Source organism: Myotis davidii, unplaced genomic scaffold, assembly GCF_000327345.1.
Source record: "Myotis davidii unplaced genomic scaffold, ASM32734v1 scaffold847, whole genome shotgun sequence".
NCBI lineage: Eukaryota > Metazoa > Chordata > Mammalia > Chiroptera > Vespertilionidae > Myotis > Myotis davidii.
This window is the reverse complement of record NW_006298049.1, coordinates 1,643,518-1,662,591: the sequence shown is the minus strand read 5'-3', so window position 1 is coordinate 1,662,591 and position 19,074 is coordinate 1,643,518. Positions and strand designations below refer to the sequence as shown.

The following is a 19,074-nucleotide window of genomic DNA, read 5'->3' as shown; positions in this document are numbered from 1 at the left end:
CCTGCTGCAAGGATGACGGGTGCCACCAGGAGCCTGATAACTTGTCTGAAGATGGTCCCACAAGCCGTAGCCTTTCCAGACCAATCGAGGCCACTGTCCACTTCTCATGGCCAGGCATAATATCTGGGCAAGGAGGGCGATCCTGAAGGAGAGCTCACCTCCCTCGGGCCTATGAGCTTGGGTTTGGGCCTTCTTCTTTATCTGTTATCATCTGCCACGTTTCCCCAAACACGGCTCTGGCTTCAGAGACTCAGAGATCTTGAAGCAAAGGAGCCAGGACTGGAATGGGACATCCACCCAGGGGGCGGGAGAGGGAGGAGGAGCCTGCAAAGCAGATGGTGCCGCCCAGCCATAGGGCGGGAAGATCTGAACGGCACAGTGCCGTGGGAGCCTAAGAACCTCAGGAGGTAGAGTCAAACTTGTCAAATGCTGCAGAAATCAGAGGTGAGGGCTGTGGAAGTTCAGAAAAGGATGTTCCTTTTAGGAAATAGTTTGTTGTGATAAAAGAATATTCTGATTGCAAGGGGAGAAGTGGGGAGGGGGGTGTAAGGAGATGGGGGCAGCAAGAATTTACTGCTTTAAGAACCTGGTGGCCCGTCTGGCTTGGCTCAGGGTTTGAGCATTGACCTATGAACCAGGAGGTCTCGGTTCAATTCCCGGTCAGGGCACATGCCCTGGTTGCGGGCTCGATCCCCAGAATGGGGCATGCAGGAGGCAGCTGATCGATGATTCTCTCTTATCATTGATGTTTCTACCTCTCCCTTCCTCTCTGAAATCAAACATATATATATACACACGCACACACATACGTACATACCTGGTGTTCAAAAGAAGTAGAGAGAAATTTAAGAAGGTTAACAGATAACCTTGGTGTGTGTAACAATGACAGCTCAGAATATGGTATTTGACATACATGATAGGAGGGCTGGGAAAATTTGTCTCCTCAAGGAAGGGGTTAAGAGAAAAAGCTTCAAGATTTTTTTTTTTAAAGTCTCTGCTGGTCTAATCACAAAAGGTGGGACAGCAGATGCATTCTTTCAAGTAGAGGCCCTCTAGCTATATCCACACCCAAGGCTTGGCCAAAGGACCAAGCTCTGGGAGGGAGGGCTGCGCTCTTCACCCTGGGCACTGGGGGCCTGCCTGGTTCTCCCTCCCTTCCCTCAGGCCATCAATGCATCTCTACTTTCAAGGCCCAGAGGTTTAAGAGGCACACTTCCCAGACTGCCTCCTCTCCTCACAAGCTGCAGAGGACCTGGGAGAGAGGGGGACTCTTTGGTGGCCCTAGTTATTTCAGGCTCATCTACCCTTTAGCAGGGGATTGAAGAACCTGCCCTTTTATTTCCATAAGGGAGTAAATAAATAAAAACTTGGAATGACATTTCTGAAGGATTACTAGTATTAACTCCTGGTGTAAATCCTATAGGGGACAGGCAGTGACTGAATGGTCAGGATTTGGAGCAGAAGAGGTGAGGGGAGAGCTGAAGGTTGGCTCTCAGGTCTCGGAAATGAAATGAGACTGGATTGAACTCCCCACTGGCAGTGGCTTCTGAATTCTCTGCCTTGGGAATGTACTTCAGTTTCTATTGCAATCAAGAATTGTGTTGTCAAGTGTGCCCAGCAAGGCATAGGAATGCTCCCTGTGAAAACACTCTGCTGAGATTTGATCTTTCATTTCAGCAGGTGGAAACTGAAAGAAACTAGAAGGCTCTGCCAACAATGGATATTTCCAGATGTTTGACGTGGGCTGTCTTTAGCTGTCTATTTTGATAGGAGCCAAGAACGGTACAAGCAGAACTGAGTTCTGGGTGGAGACTCATGCTCATTTTTTTTTCCCCTTAGGCAAGGCACCCCGCCTTATCCAGGTCTTCCAATTCCAGGACAGCCAGGGTCAATCATTGATAAGCCTGATGATGATGATGATGATAATGATGATGATGACTGTGCTAATAACAGGAACTTAACTGTGTCAGGCACCATATCAAGTGCTCTACAAATATTGCCTTGCTTAATCCGTTCATTACCCAGGGAGATTTCCATTTCTCAGTCCCAGAAGGGGTAGTGGTAAAAGTAGGTCACCAGCACTTTTATTCATTATATGTTGACTTGTGTTAACAGCAACTGCTCTGCTCAGTAACTCTGCTAGATGCTGAGAGTAGTGCGGAAAGGAATGCATGCACTATGTTATAGGTAGTGTGATGAGTCTTGGGGTCGTGTGCAGGCGTTGTTGTGGTTGAGTGCAAGCTTTCATTTGGGATTCCTGGGCTACACGGCTGACTCCACCCCCTGGGGCAACTGACTTAACTTTTCTGTGCTCCCTGTTCTGATCTGAATCAAGGAAATAAGAGTGCCTTCCTCATAGGACAGTTGGGGTGATGAAGGAGATAACCAATGTGAAGCATTTAGCACAGCACTTGCATGTAGTAAGCTCACTATATATTAGTTATTATAGCCATACTTCAAATGAACTGTGTATTTGTTAGAAAGACACTAGGAGGTTAGTAATCTCCAGGATTTGAGAAGATAGGAAAATAGAACATTCTGGACATACCTGGAAAACAAAGAACCGAAACATAATTAATTCAGAGTGGTTGTAGTATGCCTCTCTTGCTTTTGCCTGAACAGCACATACTCTCTCTTCCTCTGGTGAAACTGCCCAGCTTTACTGGAAATGGCTCTTCCCCGTCCCATGGGGTTCTGACCTGGTTCCCCCGCATCCAGGCCAGAGGGACACCTCTCTGTTTCCCTCCGGATTTGCCAAGCTCTCGGGATGAGCAGCCAGGCTGCGGACAGTCCTCTTCCCCATGCTGGGAGGAGATCTGCCCAAGGTGTGGAGGGGAGTCAGAGCTCCGAGGAGGTCACCTGAATCTCCAGATCCAGATGTGCCTGGAACTGGATGCATACCTGGATGCCCCTGTCTTGGGATTTTAATAGTTCTCTTTTTTTGCTTAACCTATTTGAATTCAGTTTCCATCTTTGTAATTGAAAGAGTATTCCAGATACAGTTATAAATGCTATTTGAACACATCTCCAAATCCTAGGTATACTCCAATTTTGTATTTTATTACTTACAGGATATTTTAGTCTGCTCACAGCTTGCAAAAGGTAATAATAATTCCACCTGTGCCTGAGCTCTCTGCCAGTCTGACAACAGTGTTCAGATTAAGTAATTTGTTCAAAGAATAAGGAGCAGAGGTGGGATTCAAACTCAAGTTTTTCTGACTAAAATCTGAGTTTTCACCCCTTCTTCACCTTGGGGAAAAACGTTTTCCATCTGAATGCATGATACAAGTCAGTGAATATATGGGTTAATTTAGCAAAGTTCACTTTAAATGTCTTTTGCGGGTCAGATTCTTGTTGAGAATGACAACTGGAAGTGGTGCTTTATATTGTCTCACTCAAACCCAATCTGCCTACCCCATACCCCACCAGTCACACAAAAGCCTAATTTCCAAGAGAAAAGCTTGATGTTCTCTCCTAGGAAACATGAAATTAGTGCATAGTTCACAGTCACTTCTGTGCAAAGTAAACCATGAGGGGACAGGGCTTTGAGTCGTATTTGCCTTCAAGTAGCTTGCTCTCCAGTGGGAAAGATACACATACAATGAGCGACATCTCTTGCAAGCCAGTTAGATATGTGTTGCCATCAGGGTAAAAGAAAAAATGGGGAAGGGCTATAGCCACAGAGGAAGGTTCTAGCACTGGTGGGGATGGGTACATCAGGGAAGAAAGGTTTCAAGGAAAAGTGTTGAGCAAAGTGTTGAGGCACGGAAAGAATTCCTAAGAAGAAGGCAGACCCAGGTGGTCTAAGAATTCATGTAGCTGGAACCTGGGACACTACAAGGTTTCATTGCTTGCCTGCTCTCTGCAGGCATTGTGCTGGGAGCCAGGAGTACAACAGGGATAGAGTCTCCACCCTCACAGTGCTTATGGTTTGGTGGAGACGAAACAAGGGTATGCAGTGAAGAGCAATGAGTGTAAAACTCAAGCAAATGCAAGGTGCTGGGAGCCTGTAGCAGAGGCCCTGCTTAGGGACCATGGAGCAATGGAGGCCAGTCCTGGAGACCTGTGATAAGGTGTCATTTAGGGAATGGCAGGTTGTTTGCTAGAGCATGTCTGTGTAGGCTGGAGCCAGGAGATGAAGTGAGAGGATACGGAGGGACCTGATGGAGACCAGCATTGAGATCAATAAGGAGATAGGACGAACCCCACCCTCTGGCAATGGCATAAGCTAAATGTGAAGAATTCGCCCTAGGCTCAGTGGATAGGTGTCAGCCTGTGGACTAAAGGGTCCCTGGTTCAATTCTGATCAAGGGCACATATCCAGGTTGTGGGCTCAATCCCCAGTAGGGGGCGTGCAGGAGGCAGCCGATCAATGATTCTCATCATTGATGTTTCTATCTCTCTTTCCCACATCTAGCAAAATGGATTAGAGGCTTGTGACAAAGAACTGCAGTTATTTCTCTAGCTGTAGTTATTAATCCCTTCGTCTGCAGTGCATCCTCACCGAGTTCTGAGTTCCCATCTTTTTCTCCATCATCTGTGACACACAGGCCCAGCTTCCTTCCTTACCTGTGAATAACCTTGCAGGAATGGCCTCCTGGAGATGGCAAAGCAAGTATCCACCCCAACCTCATGGCATTTCTTCCCTTTTTTCTCCACCCATCTTCTCTGAGCCACGTGGACAGCAGTCACCCCTGACCTGGAGGTGGGCTTTAGTTCTCACCTCTCCCAGGGATGGCTTGGCAAGAGGGAAGAGAGAGCGAATCGGGGAGGGTAAACACCAAGACCTCTGCTTTCTCTCTCTCTCTCTTTCTCAAGACCTCTGCTTCTCTCTCTCTCTCTCTCTCTCTCTCTCTCTCTGTCTCCCCAGCCTGCCGCTTCTCCCATCTGCCATTTCCCCGTAGGTCTCCACTTTGGCACCAGCATGTATGATACACGGACACCTCTTCCTAAAAAAACGAAACAGCAGACCAGAATGGAGTCACTTTTGCTAAACGGCACCATCAAGTCAAAACTCAATACCTAGCCTGATTGGCGTTTCAGCCTCTTCCAGGAGTAGAATTTTGAACTAGTCTGGGACTTCCTGATCAATACAGTGGGGTCATCTGCCTGGTAAGACCCCCTGCCTTCCCCTATGAGAAGGGGCCCCTGCCTGAAACAATCCATTCTTTTTAGCTTCTTAGCCCCACGCTTGTTCTGCCTATAAAAACCTTCCATTTTGTACAGCTCATAGAGTCTCCTTCCAGTTGCCAGATGAGATGCTGCCGGATTCATGAGTCGCTCAATAAAACCATTTAGGTCTTCCAATGTACTCGGCTGAATTTTGGGTTTTGACAAAATGTCCAGATGTGCCTCTCCATCTTGAATGTGGAGAGGGCCGCTACTGGTGGATTTGTGTGTAGACTTTGTCTTTCTCCACGAGAGCTCGGTGAAAACAGAATGAGGCACAGAGGACAGCTTTTTAATCCCCGGTCCTCCTCCCCTTTATTACTGTACATGAAGACCCTGAGGATTCATTTTTTAAGCTTGTGTTGGGGATGAAAAGTAAGAGAAAAACTCAGGTTGTAGCTTGTTCCTCAATGAAAAGGTAGCAGAAGTTTTCACAGATACAGACAGCCACCCCTTGGGGCCACTGGAAGAAAATGAGTGGCAGGAATACTCCTGAAAATTAAGTGGGCACAGTTATTTTCACCATTGACTGTATCCTCAGCCTTCATCACGATGACAATTTGCCCTCCTGGGTTTTAACCAATAAGGATCAAACACACTTGATCTTGAATGTGAATGTAGAAGTATGGGGATAAAATAATGCTACTGTTGATTAGAAATCGTGTGCCACTATGGAATACAGTATGGAATTTTCTCAAAATATTAAAAATAGAACCACCATATGCCCCAGCAATCCCACTTGTGTGTATTTATCTGAAGAAATCCAAAGTACTAATTCGAAAAGATATTTGCATCCCTATATTCACTGCAGTGTTTATAATAGCCAAGTTATGGAAGTATCTATTTATAGATGATTGGATTAGAAAGAGGTTACACACACACACACACACACACACACACACACACACACAATGGAATATTATTCAGCCATAGAAAGAATGAAATCTTATTTGTGACAAGATGGATGGATCTAGAGGGTATTATGCTAAGTGAAATAAGTCAGACAGAGAAAGACAAATTCCGTATGATTTTACTTATATGTGGGATCTAAAAAACAAAATAAATGAACAAACAAAACAGAAACAAACTCATAGATACAGAGGACAAACTGGTGATTGCAGAGGAGGGGTGTGGAGGCTGGGTAAAAAATGTGAAGGTATTAAGAAGTACAAAAATAGTCACAGGGATGTAAGTACAGCATAGGAAATGTAATCAATAATATTGTGATAACTATGCATGGTGCCAGGGGTGCACTAGACTTATCAGGGGATCACCTCCTAAGTTATACAAATGTCTAACCACTATGCTGTACACCTGAAACTAATATACTATGGAATGTCAACTGTAATTAAAAAATAAAAACAAATTTTTTAAAAAAGAAATTCTTGCCCACTTGGTGTGGCTCAGTGGTTGAACATTGTTCCATGAACCAGGAGGTCACAATTCCATGCCTGGTCAGGACACTTGCCCAGGTTGAGGGCTCAGTCCCCACCCAGTAGAGGATATGCAGGAGGCAGCCAATTGATGATTCTCTCTCATCATTGATGTTTCTAGCTCTCTTTTTCTCCCTCTCCCTTCCTCTCTCTGAAGTCAACAAAAACATATCTAAAAAAATAAATTCTGAATCTATTTACACAAAGTAGGATTCGTTCATTCTCCTGTGTGGATTAAAATGGGATTAAAAGAAAAGAATGCCACTGCTCATCAATAAGGAAACCACATTCCTCCTTCGCCTCTGCATAACCAGCTGTAGATCTACGACTGACCACTAGGTGGAAGGCGAGGATAAAAGTTTTCCTGAGAGGGATCTCTCAGTTGGAGTACTAGGCCTTTCTGGTTCTCTTCTTGCTGTGTTTCTACAATTTGTTTCAGGCTAATTCTCTCAGGGGACGTTTTGGAGGCAATGACAGGGAACTCTTTGAGGCAGAAAGGTTATCTAGGTCAATGATTCTGAAAGTGTGGTTCCCAGATTCCTGGGAGTCACTGAGACCGTCTCAGGTAGCACACTGAGTCAAACTCTTTTCAGGCTAATACCAAGACATAGTCTTTCTCTCTGGGTCGATATATCTGCACCAACAATGCAAAAGCAATTGTGTTTAAAACAGCTGACACCTTTGCATGAATCAGGATATGGGAACCAAACTATCACTGTTTCCTCACCATCACATTTTAGTAGTAGTAGTAGTAGTAGTAGTAGTAGTAGTAATTAGCTAGTTTCACCTATGAATGTCCTTGATCAAGCAGTATAATGATTAGGTTTATTAAATCTCGACCCTTGAATTCATATTTAGTGAGACAAAGTCGGAGTACATATAAAACAGTTCTGCACATCAAAGTAGGTGGTCTTCTTGAAGAAAAACGCTTGTATAACCTCAACAAGACTCCCCTTTTTTGAATACCATTTTTACTTTTTAAAATGTCTGGAGAAATGAATTCTAGTGTCTCATACTATAGTATTTGGCAGATATGTATCCAAAAGTAAGGTGAGCTTATCCCTTTGAGGAAACCAACTAACAATATTTGTGTCAATGATAAATTTTGAGCTTTCCAGTGAAAACTAGAAATTTGGAAAACTTGAATCAATAACCATGAGCTTCACAAGTTCTCTATTGTTGAAGTTTTTGATTAATTTGATAGTAACATTCATAAATTTGATATTGTGTCATGAAATGTGTCAAAAATTTGAAGATGTGCATAAACTCAGTGAATCATGAGTAAAAGACCTATTCAAAATGCAAGATAGACCAATAGATTTTAATGTAAGAGAGTACAAAAGGTTCATTGACATGGTTTTAGATTCCACATTGTTACTAATCTTTAAGATACTAATTAATATTGGAAATTTGGTGCAGTGTCAGTAGCTACACGCATATCTGAAGTCCTCTCCCTTTTCCAACTGCTTATCTCTGTGAGGCTGAATTTTCTTCACAGGCTTCCACTTAAACAATATATCACAACAGACTGAATGCCGAAGCAGATATGAGACTCTGACAGCCACTAACCACCAACTCTCCCACGTTTTAAATAGACATTTGAGGAAGCCAGTGTCTTGATTTGTTCCCTTGTCCTTTCGTTTCTACAGATAAACATGACTTCCACCTTTGTCTGCAAACTCCCTTCTTTAGAAAACAAGATCTTGACCAAGATAATTTTATTTGGTTATCTGTGTTTTGCCACCAGCAGTCTGATTATATCACCTTGTATTGTAAATATTTTGTAGTTTATAAACACCATATGGTTGAGTCACATACCCTGAGAAAAATGAGGTCAGGAAGGTACTTACCCACAGCCATAGGGTAATATAGCAGAAGCCTAACCAACTGGCTTTTGGGTTCAAGGTTGGCTTCCCCATTACACTGCTCCTTCTGGAAAGCAGTTCTCCACTTTGGTCGTTTGTTAGAGGAGGAAGGGAAGAAATTAGAGACCAGTCAATCCTGTATTTGGTAGAGGCCTAGTCTGTCTCGTTCAGGCAGAGCTGGCTGACAAGGGTGAGATTCCTGTGTGTGGTAGGTGACAGTCCCAACTACATGCAAACAATTCAGATTCTTTATTCAAGTGACAGAGAGGAGTGGGAAGAGGGAGTAAATCCCATTTGTTTCAGAATCAAAGGCAGTGCTCCTTCCAGTTGAGCCCCCAAGGGGGCACTTGAGGTTTTAACCTGTCTTTACAAGTGAGGTGGCCTGATACAGGTCATGGGGTATTGGGCTCCCTTTTAATTTCTGGTGTCTTCACTCTATCCATTGTTATATCTTTGTTTCAAGTATAAACAGACAAGCAAAGTGACATCAAGAGAGGGAAGCTATGTATACAGTCAAAATGATGATTTCTACAGAAGCTAAGAGTAGTTTATATATTCTGTCATCAGCATTTCTTCCATTTATTCCATTTTCCTCTTTTATACAATTCCTCTCTATAGACTTGGCAACTTTAACAATATTTACATTTGTACAGCCCCTCTCCATTTTCAAAGTATTTTCACAGTTATCATGTTCATTGAACTTGAGACAGAACCTACCTCTGTGAGGAAAGTAAGCTTATGGTGCCTTTGGTAAGTTTTAAAATAATATATAATATCACCCCAGACAATAACCTGGTAGGATGGGGAGGAACTACCCAATGTGGCTCCCCACAGGACCAGCGCCACCTTCCACCTGGAGAAGAGAAAGCTCCAGAATCCAACATTCCTCAGACCAAGGAACTAGTGTTTCTGATTCAGTCGGATCAGGGTGGGGCCTGGGAATGTGCAAATTCCCAATAGTTATGATGGTCTGGGGATTAAACTTTGAGAACCACTGCTTGAACTCACACTACAGATGTCTGCAGAGTTGGTCTGCAACCTTATTGTTAGATGGGTAGCATCCATGTCCATGAAAGAACCCACCTTGTATGAATAGCTCTTTTCATTGATGAGAAAGATGAATAAGGGTTATTATTTGACCAGTATCACATTGATAAAAATTTGGTATAATTTGAGGTAGACCCAAGATCTTCTGATTCCTAATCAAAGGTAGTTCCTCAAATCATTAGCCTTGTGTAACTTTCTTCAATAGCAGTCAGAGATGACTGGCAATTATTACTAAGAGTTCAATTAATGTATGTTTAGTTGGACTTTTGCTGGGCATGATCTAAGGAAGTAGCAAAGGAAAAGTACCATCTCTTTTTTTTATTTATGACACATTATAGGAAATAGAAATTTTCTTCAGTATACCTAAGAACATCAAGGCTAGAGACATGTAAAATACTTAATTTCAGCTCTTTAGAATTGTATGTCTAACTGCTCATGGGTTTCCAGAGATAATTATTTTAACCCAATTTAATATATATTTTTTAATGTTTACTCTGAGTAAATAACTCTGCTGGGGCTGTAAATGTGAGCTGGTCATCATTTTAAAGGAATGTATAATCTGTGGGAAGAAGCCGAAGGTTCATAGTTAGCTGCAGTATTGCATCAGATGGAATGTGGTATCTACTAGAATAGAGGTCCAAGGTATACAGTGTAGGGAGACAAGGAGGGGAAATGGGCTTCACTTAGGAGAGTTAATGAAGGATTTGTGGAGGAAGTGGCATCTGAACTGGTTCTAAAAGGAAGGAGGATATTGCCTGGTAAAGCAAGAGGAAGGATATTCTAGGCCAGTGGTTCTCAACCTGTGTGTCGCGACCCCTTTGGGGATTGAACGACCCTTTCACAGGGGTCACCTAAGACCATCGGAAAACACATATATAATTACATATTGTTTTTGTGATTAATCACTATGCTTTAATTATGTTCAATTTGTAACAATGAAAATACATCCTGCATATCAGATATTTACATTACGATTCATCACAGTAGCAAAATTACACGTATGAGGTAGCAACGAAAATAATTTTATGGTTGGGGGTCACCACAACATGAGGAACTGTATTAAAGGGTCGCAGCATTAGGAAGGTTGAGAACCACTGTTCCAGGCAGAGAAAACTGCATGGGAAAGATAGAGGTAAGCACAGGGCTTGCTTGGGGAGCAGCTACTTTTCCGTGTGGTCTGAGAAGGACACAGGAGTGCAATGTGAGATACAGCTGGAATGCCTCTGGGGACAGCCCGGAACTACGGAACAGCGCTGAGCCAGGAGAGGCATGATCAGGGGTGTGCTGCAGAGAAGGTGGCTGTGGCAGGTGGCAGTACGAAGGCCAAGTGAGAAGGACAAGGAGAGTCCACTGAGGCGGACACTTCAGAAGTTGACATGAGTGAAAGAATGGGGTTTGGGTCTTTCATGGCAAACCTGGTTTTGAACCTGGTTTTACTTACCTCTCTGACCTTCGGCAAAATATGACTCTGTTTGGCTTTTAGCTTTCTCGCTTGTGAAGGGGAGGGTAGATGCTAGCTAATGTCTGTCTATCCCTAACATTCTGGGGTTCTGAGAATTTTATTTGCCCTCTGCTACAAATATAATTCTGGATGGTTTAGGTCAGCTTTTCATCCTTCAGCTCTGCTAAAGTAAGTGTGGTTTCCATTGGGATGGCAAAATGAAATAAGATACAATGGAAGGTCCCACTGATCTGGCCATAGTTTGGGGTAGAAGCGAAAAAAATGAAATTCTTGCATTAGAATGCATTCAAACCTGCCCTTATTAGCCTTATATCAATGATACCAACTTTTCAAGCATAGTTGCTTTGCAACAGAGAAAATTTTATCTTGCTGAGTTGACAAACTCATGGGACGGGAAGCATGATTTCAACTTTGAAAATGTGGTAAATTACTTAGGTTGCTTCTTATAAACACAAGAGTTTGCATCGGGGGTAGAGGTCAGACTTCATGACCACAACTGGAATTTTAGGGAACAGATGAATCATATAATCCATCACTTCAACCAGAAAGCAAATGTATCCTACGGTTAAAGGTCACATCAAAATGCTGTGTGGATCTAAGGGAGCTGGAGGAGCCCTCAGTCCAAGCCATGTATGGGGTGTAATAGTCCAGCGTAGACTCCAGCCAGAAGACCAAATGTTGCCTTTTGTTCTTTTTGAGGGGGTGGGGAGGATATGGAAAACAATGCTTTGGCCATAGAGAAGATTCAAGGGAATAAAAATGAGTCATCACCCCTGCCAGGAAACACCAGGAGTTCCCTAAATGGAATGAAGTCCTCCTGTACCTTGGGGGGGGAGGAGAGGGAGGGAGGGAAAACAGCAGCTGGCGGGGGACACAGCTGGAGAAGGGGACAGTGCAGCCTGGCAGGCTGGCAGCTGTGGGGAGGGAACAAGCCCAGAGGGATAGTTCATGCCCGGTTTCCTGCGGTATCCCTTAGGGAGCTTTTTTTCCTGAGCTGCCCTAGTGATTTCCGAATCAACTGCCCCAGCCTCCAGCCTCCACCCCATGCAATGTCATCTGCATAAAAATGTGGAGAATGTGGCCAACTCTTCACGGGTGTCCACAGGGCTCTGTGAATTATGAGGCCGAGCATGCAGCCTGCCGCACAACTCGCCTCCAACCAGCAGGCCCAGTGCAAAGGGCTGCCCTAGGCTGAGAGGCCCGAGGGTCAGGAGACTCCTGGAGCCAGGCCAGGCCCTGAAGCAGGGCTTGGGGGGAATTCCAGGCACAGCCTGCAACTGGCTGGACCTGGAAAATGGGAGGTGAGCTGGGTTCCTTCTTGCGTTCTTGTGCTCCATGAATGAATGAATGACTTTTTTTAAAACATCCTGTGTCTCTCCATTTATGTGGGTCTTTAGTGTTTCTCGACAAAGGCTTTTGAAAAAAGATTTTTCATGAAGGACATTTTCAAACATACAAAAAATTGGCAGAATAGTATGATGAACCTATACCACCTAGCTTCAGTATTTACAATATTTCACCAAATTTGTTTTACTTATGTCTCCTCCATCCCCCCACTGCCCAAGAATATATTAAAGCAAATCTCAAGTATCATATCATGTCAACTGGAAAAACTTCAGAATACATTGCTAGCAAATGTGGACTTTTAAAAAACATAAAAATATGACTATCATATATAATAAGATTAGTAATTTTTAATATCGCATAATACCCAATGTTCCACTTTCTCCAAGTGTCTAAACATGTCTTTCGTGAAGTTGGTTTGAATGGAGGTCTCAGATACATGCGCATTTTTCCAACATTGCCAAGCAATTCTCAGCGGACATTGAATGACTGCCCTAGAAGTTTAACTCAACTCTGACAATTATCTACCTAGAGATCTCATCAGACCCCACAGGGTCAGGGCTCAGTCCCACTTCTGGTGCCAATTGCAAGTCCAGGTTGTCACCTGTCTCCTGTCTGGCTATATGTTGGAGGTTCCCACAACTCCCTCCTCAGGTTCGATTACTTTGCTAGAGTGGCTGATGGAACTCAGAGAAATATTTGGTTTTGTTTGCCAGTTTATTATAAAGGATATTGTAAAGGAATACAGATGGGCAGCCAAACGAAGAGATACACTTGTGTGTCAAGGTCCAGAAGGGTCCCGAGAGCAAGAGCTTCTGTCCCCGTGGAACTGGGTGCATCACCCTCCTGGCATGTGGATGCCCTCTCCCACCTGGAAGCTTACCAGTTTTTGTTGATGTTCAAGAGTTTTTATAGAACTTAATCTGCAGCCCAACTGCCCCCCTCTCCCCTTCCCTGTGCTCAGTGCGTGTGGTTGGAAGTTCCCACCCTCTGATGGTCTTCTGGTGACCATCTTAAGGCTATCTAGAGGCCTCCACTCTAAGTCACTTCATTAGCATAAACTCTGGGGTGCTCAGAAGTGTCTCCTTCGGAATGATAAAGGACACAAGCATCCAGGAAATTCCAACGGTTTTAGGAACTGTGTCATTAACCATGGACAAAGACCAAATAGTACATCATTTCTTATTATACTACAGAACATAAACATGATCTACACATTACACACTCATGCCATTTATTTGTAGATGAAATTAGATCATAACTTTCTGTAGATTTTCCCACATTCTAGATTTGGCTTAATGCATCTGTGGACAAAAAGGAGGCCACATAGTCAACCTGACCAACTCAGGGGAGGACAGCTTGGTGGGCCTTACAAACCCAGAGACCAAAAGTAGCCACATAGGATGATGTGGACATAAGGTAAGATAACATACCTTAAATTTTATTTCATTTTTTATTGATTGATTTAAGAGAGAGAGTTGCTGTTCTGCTTGTTTATGCATTCATTGGTTGCTTCTTGTAGGTGCCCTGATGAGGGATCAAACCCACAACCTTGGTGGGTAATATACCTTTTTTGTTGTTGTTCTTAATTCTCATCCAAGGATATTTTTTCCATTGATTTTTAGAGAGAGTGGATGGGAGGGAGGAGCGGAGAGAGGAAGAGAGAGAAACATCAGTATGAGAAAGACACATCAATGGGTTGCCTTGAGCAAGGCTTGGGACCAAACCTGCAACCCAGGTACATGCCCTTGACCAGGAATAGAACTTGAAACCCTTTGGTGTGAGGGCCAATACTCTAACCACTGAGTTACACCGGCCAGAGAGATAACATACCTTTTCTATTTTCCTTCCTTTCTAATTTCCTTCCTTCCTTCTTTCCTTCCTTCCTTCCTTCCTTCTTTCCTTCCTTCCTTCCTTCCTTCTTTCCTTCCTTCCTTCCTTTTCGTTCATTCTCGCTCTCCCCCTCCCCCTCCCCCTCCTTCCCTTTTACTCTCTCTGAAAAGCAATGGAAAAAAATATCCTCAGGTGCGGATTAAAAACAAAACAAAAACAGAATGAATCATTGATCGGCTGCCTCCTGCATGCCCCACACTGGGGATCAAGCACTGACCTGGAAGCTAACTGTGACCTCCTGGTTCATAGGTTGAGGCTCAGCCACTGAGCCATGCCGGCCGGGTGAGAGCATAGCTTTCAAATGTCAGAGTAACCTTCTTTCCCAGACCACTCAGGGCACACCCATGCACCAGAGCACAGACCACAGAACCTTTTGTTGTTATCTGGTTCCCCACATACAATGTCTATATGCTGCAATGTTAATTATGAACTATTCCATAGCCACCAATGTAAAAGAAATATGTGTCTCTCTGTTTTACTTTTATCCAATCCTAGATATTTCCCCACTTTTCTTTCTCTCACCCCCTTAATCTATCACTGATGGACTTCATGTACCTCTCCCCTTCCTTCCTCCTTTTATTCTAAGTACAAAGGAGCTGCAATACTGCCGTTCTCCACAGCATTTTCTCAATCCATCATCACTTAGGTTCAAATAAACTCATAGGATTCTCTACAGGTTTGGACAGTTCTTACATTGACACAGCCTTGATATTTTTTCAAAAATCATCAGTTTCTTTTAACTTGAAAAAGGTATTTTGTGACCACCATCTGAATATGAGGGATATTCTTTGCTACTGAAGTGTCTTCATTTTGAAGATTTTTCAGAGTAAACAGTAAAGAAATATAGACCTTTGAAAATGAAAGATTTAGTTTGTATTGATACTTCCAATTTAAGCTTATGATTATAGAATTTTAACTTATATCTCATGTCTGTATCTTGTTTCTCCTTTGCTAAACAACTTGGTTTCTATGATAACAACATAATTACTTATTAGCTTTAATTTATAATATATAGAGCTTAGGTTAACATTTCTTTCCAGTAATTCCATGGAGGCAATATGTCTCTTAGACTTCTGAGGATATTAATTATACTTCCTTTCTGCACTGAGGTTTTCTTTTATTCCCATTATTATTTGTTTTCACTGCTCAGATTTTCTTAAATATCTAGTGAGCCTTTGGCCATTGCTCCCAAAATAAAAGATACTAAAAAATAAAATAATTAATAAAATTTTAAAAAGAGATAGTAAAGCATAATATTACTGATGTTAGTAAGGTTACTGAAATAAGGGAATATAATCAAAGACGTGAAGTAAAAATCCCATAATCTCTCATATGAATAGGAAATATCAGTGTGAACTGTTAACCTAAAAATAAAAGGCCAAAGTGAGAAGCAATGAGCATTTATTTGAGATCTAAAGAATCGCTATTTGGGAAGCACGGACTCAGGCAGAAACCCAAATAGTATCTGAATTAGGAGGTGAAGGCACGGGGTAATGATGAGGAAGGGAAGGGGAACAATTACATGTGTAGAAAACATTTTATAGGCACCGTAAGCTAATGTAGTTATGTTAATTCTAAAGAGTGTCTTTAATTTTCAGTCGTGGTCATGTCTGCTTTGCTGTTAGCTTTGCATGTAGTTATTTGGAATACATGCTGCTTTCCACCCAGTCCAAAGATTATAGTGCTCAATTTTAACATCCCAAAGGTTTGCAGAGTAAGACATGCAAGGCAATTACTTTGGGATGGCAGCTCCAACTCCATGTTGAAGTGGCTTCATTTATATTATTTTTTACAGAACTTATATTTTCTCATAAAATAAATTAAAAGTATATATTTCATTACTCTTGAAAAGGCCTGGACGGAATGATAATTCAGTAGTAGTAGGCACAGCAAACATTTAGATTATGGTCTCTAATTACATTCCCCCACCAAGAGGAACCAGAACTTTTGGGGGAAATGTCTGATTCCAAGTCTAGGGCAAGAAATTGAAAAGTAAGCCTGGGACATTGTTTTATGTCAAAGAAGAAACAAGCAAACCTTTCAAAACAAATGGGGTCACATCAAAAGGGCACAAACAACACTGTTGAGGCTCCCACTGGCCAAAGATGAGGAAATGTGGGTATGAAAAAGAATTAGAACACATCAGATATCTGAAAATTCATGTGTTTATAATTTTTAAAATATCTCATTAATTACATTGGAGATTGCGTAGGCACCAGCTAGCTCATTACTTGAAAATTTATTGAAAAGAAAAATACCAAGAATTTACCCTGAGCTGGCCAGTGTGGCTCAGTTGGTTGGATGTCATCCCATGCACTGAACGGTTGCTCATTGGATTCTTTGTCAGGGCACATGCCTGGGTTTCGGGCTTGATCCCTGGTAGGGAGCATGCAGGAGGCAGCGGATTGATGTTTCGCGTTCACATCAATGTTTCTCTCTCTCTCTCTAAAAAAAAATCAATAAAAAAATTGTTTTTAAAGAAAAGAAAAAAATGAATTTATCTTGCCTTTTTGGTATGTAAAACAATTAGAGTAAAGTCAATGAAGAACTTTATAATGGAAGTGTTAGATTGCTATCATTGGAACTCACTGATCAATCTTGGTATTATTAGGACAACTGAACTATGTAATAATTTCCTACAATATAAGAAACACAACACCACTAGGAAGTATCCTTGCCTAAAACAATTAGACCTGAATTTTATAAGTCAGTAGGTTTAGCTATCAGTTTACAGGAAATAAGAGCGGAGGGTGGAGAACATTTTAAAGAAGGCCACTAAGATGCAGTAAACCAAATCCTGAATGAATTATTCTGTAAGCCAAATGAGCTAATGTCTCAAAAAAAATAAAGGCATAAAAATAGATGGGTAGATGTTTAGAGAATGGAAGCTACATAAGAGATATGATAACAAAATCCAATGTATGGACCTTATTTGGGTCCTGATTTGAACAGATTTAGTATAAAATACAACTTTGAGATAATTAGGGAAATAATTTTAATATGTGCTTAGTATTCAATTATATAAAGGAATTATTTTAAGTTGTATTATTATCATAATGGCATAATTGCCATTTTTAGAAGTTCATAGCAGTAAAAGATAGATGCATATTGAAGTATTTTCAGGTGAGTTAATATGATGTCTGGGATTTGCCTTAAAACACTCCATTGTGGGTGGGGGAGGGAGGAGGGAGAAAAAAAGGAAAGAGAATAGATTTTTAAAAAACTGCTAGTAAACTGGGTAATAGGTATATGTGAGTTCATTATACTATTCTTTCTACTTCTAAGTTTGAAAATTTCTATCATTAAATGTTTTTAAAATAAAGAAAAATTATTGGTAAATTATTAAAATGTCAGTTATCTAAATAAGCAGAGTTTTAAAGACAAAAGAATAATAAACTTTGTTAAACATAGAATAAGGAAACTGGATATTTCTAAAAGAAAATGTCAATGAACAAAATAATCCAGTGAACCCACCAGCTCCTGTGTAGGGCTCCATGTCTCTATATGGTCACGACCAATTTTCTAGCATCCCAACCACCTCTCTTCCACATGATGTGGTAAGACACAGCATTCCATTTTTACGAGTCATTTGTTTTAGAGCTATCTTCCTCCTGTTTGTATTTGTAATGGCACCTAATTGTGCCATGATGAAATTCCCCATGATTAATAGGATTTACGGGACTTCGGTTTGTTTTACGTGGTTATATATTAGATTTCTTTTTCTTGACGTCACAGAAGGAAGCCCCAGAATTGCATGAGGAAGCCCTGTTTGAATCACAGTTCAGGCTGGGGCACAACTCATTTCTCCTAAGCTAGGTTGGTTCTTCTGCCCGGGCGAGCCCTGGCTTTGTCATTTCATCTCTGACACCAAATTGGGGACCCATTTTTCTCCCAAACCTATTACCCACCATCTACTTACTACAGTGTCTATAAGCTCACGATTTTTTTTCCCGGTTTTTGAAAACTAGCCTATTTCACAACACAGCTAACAACTAGCTTGATTCAAGAATTGAAATGCTCCCAGTACAGACTTCTCCTTCTCTTGAGAGGCAAGGGCTGGGGGGAAACAAATGAGCCTTGTGCTTTGCCCTCGAGGTCAGCAGATTCAATGTGGCCTTGTGTGTGCTGTGAATGTGCAGTACATGACATCATGCATATTCAGCGGGCTTTTCCAGCCGCCAGTCTCTAATGGCCAGAATGGCTCTTTTTAGAAAGGCGCTCCTCTTTGACTTCTGAGATGGTTTTACCGTCCTGGTACTTTTACCATTTTTTTTGTCTTCTTCTTCATCCCAACATGATTCTTCTTCCTTCTACTCTCCTCTCCTCTGATCTCCTTTTTTTTTCTCCTCTTCTCTCCTTTTCTCCCCCCCTGCCTTCCCTGTTCTCTCTTCCCTTCCCCTTTCCTTCCTCTTCTTTTCCCATCTTCTCGCCATTCTCCGTGCATAAAATTAATAAATATGCCTGACCTCAAATATTAATTTTAGGTAGATAAGTAGAAACCTTCTCTGTTACTTTCACCAAATTCCAATCCTGCCTCTCCAACAGATTAGTACACACTTATATTTGGGTATTCCATGATGACATCTAAAATCCTATATAATAAAAGACAAAAAGGGTAACTAACCATACCTCCGCCACACTTCCCATTGGCTAATCAGGGCGATATGCAAATTAACCACCAACAAAGATGGTGGCCGGCAGCCACGCAGCTGAAGCGAACATGAGGCTTGCTTGCTCCAGTGATGGAGGAAGCCAAGGTTCCCCGCCTACCGCGGCCTGGCTCTGAGCTCTGAAAGCAACTGCTCCGAAAGCAACAGAGTTTCAATTATAGAAGCTAAACAAACCCCAGATACCTGCTTTC

General features: G+C 42.1%; 1 long non-coding RNA gene across 3 annotated transcripts in view; it reads left to right on the top strand.

Annotated features, from left to right (window-relative positions):
• The first annotated feature begins 4,910 nt into the window (after positions 1 to 4,910).
• The window catches only part of LOC107184676, a 54,833-nt gene continuing 40,669 nt past the window's right edge, over positions 4,911 to 19,074 (top strand). For all 3 annotated transcript variants that reach the window (XR_001515570.1, XR_001515572.1, XR_001515571.1), the window contains exon 1: positions 4,911 to 5,112. This is a non-coding gene — a long non-coding RNA (uncharacterized LOC107184676). The remainder of the gene's footprint in view (positions 5,113 to 19,074) is intronic.